At 43.0% G+C, this 1,638-nt stretch overlaps 1 pseudogene; it reads right to left on the reverse strand.

Moving 5' to 3' along the window:
* Positions 1-265: 265 nt before the first annotated feature.
* On the reverse strand, positions 266-1,435 carry LOC149196249 (RNA-binding protein L pseudogene; annotated as a pseudogene).
* Positions 1,436-1,638: the final 203 nt, after the last annotated feature.

Here is a 1,638-nt window from a genome sequence, read left to right on the forward strand (position 1 = left end):
TCCATTTCTTGAAACTGATAAAGACTAACATATTATAGCAAATGCCATTAGATTGCTGGCCCAAAATCAGGGGTGGCACGTCATGGTAGAGGTAGTGAGTTGCAACTACACCAACCTTAAAACAGTAACCAAAAAATCTATGACTAAGTTACTGTGGCTGCTGTAACTGAAACTAATTTATCTATAACTAATTTACCGTGGCTGCTGTAACTGAAACTAATTTATCTATAACTAATTTACTGTGGCTGCTTTAACTGAAAATAATTTACTGTGGATGCTGCTGATAGTTTGCATTTGGCGCGATATTAATGAATATATCTGGGTCTTGAGGTTGCGTGGCATAAGCATAACCAACATTATATGGTTGTGTGGCATAACTATAATCAGCACTGGATCCTTGAATACCACCATAATAAATCCCACTCCATGGATTTGGAATTGTTTCTTGAGGCTGTCTGACATAACCGTAACCAACATTGTATCCTTGTCCATCACCATAATATGCCCCATTCCATTGATTTGGATCTGGTTGCTGTGTTTGAAAAGGCCCTGCACGCTGCACTTGTTTCTTTCTTCCCCAAGAAAGCCGAATTGGTCTCTGACCAAGAACTGTACCATGTAACATTTGCAATGCTAACTCTGCAGATGCCCTGTTGCTAAACTCGACAAATCCACACCGCTTGCCGAAAGGTATTTTTGCACGCACAAGCTCACCATACTGGCCAAATGTCTCCATCAGCATTTCCACTGTCACATTGGGATCTAAGCCACCAACAAACAGGGTAGTATTGTTTGGATCATTCTCTGGGTCCAACTCGGCCACTTGAGGAGGATAGGGTTGTTGATGAACAGTAGTCTGCTTTGTTATGGCAGGAGCTATTCGCATAGGTCTGGAGGAACAAAATATTCCATTCATTTCTGTTATAGCCCTAGCCTGGTCATTCCCATCCCCAAATGTTACAAACCCATATCCTTTTGAACGGCCTGTAACCTTATCAGTAATAACTTTTGCTCCTTTTACAGATGGGTATATGGCTCTGAAGGTCTCTAGCAGCAGCTCATCTGTGTCATCAGATGCCAAATCTCCCACGAATATAGTAAAATCTTCAGAACGATTTTCTCTACCCGTTTTTGTTGCCCAATTTAGCGTGTAAAATTGTTCAGCCCTGGGCATCTGTACACCATTGTAATTTTGGAGAACCATGTGGGCTGCTGCATTGCTTACAAAATCCAAAAAGCCATAACCCTCTGAAAGTCCAGTCTGCTTATTGCGAATGATCTTAAGAGAGAGAAGGTCCTGGGTAGAAGCAAAACATTCCTGCAGATAATCCTCATCCATCCAATGCTGCAAACCCCCGATCCAGAGGGTCCTAATCTCGTCTGTGGAGTTCACTTGTTGCGAGGATTGCTGCACCATAACCTGAGGTTGGTGTTGCGGTTGCTGGGGCCAAAACCTAGCTTCGGGAGGCAGGGGCATCATCAATTGTTCTTGATGTTGTTGCTGCTGGGAATCAATCGCCGGTTCTGCCATGGGATCTGTCTGCATCATTCTGAAATATTTAAAAGAATGCGAGAAAAAACTCCGCGACACAGCGCAGTGCATGAAATCTACGTCAGCTCGAAGGGTACTAAAAAATT

Source organism: Pinus tabuliformis, chromosome 2_2, assembly GCF_031772625.1.
Source record: "Pinus tabuliformis cultivar Carrire ecotype Pingquan chromosome 2_2, CPIR1, whole genome shotgun sequence".
Taxonomy (NCBI): Eukaryota; Viridiplantae; Streptophyta; class Pinopsida; order Pinales; family Pinaceae; genus Pinus; species Pinus tabuliformis.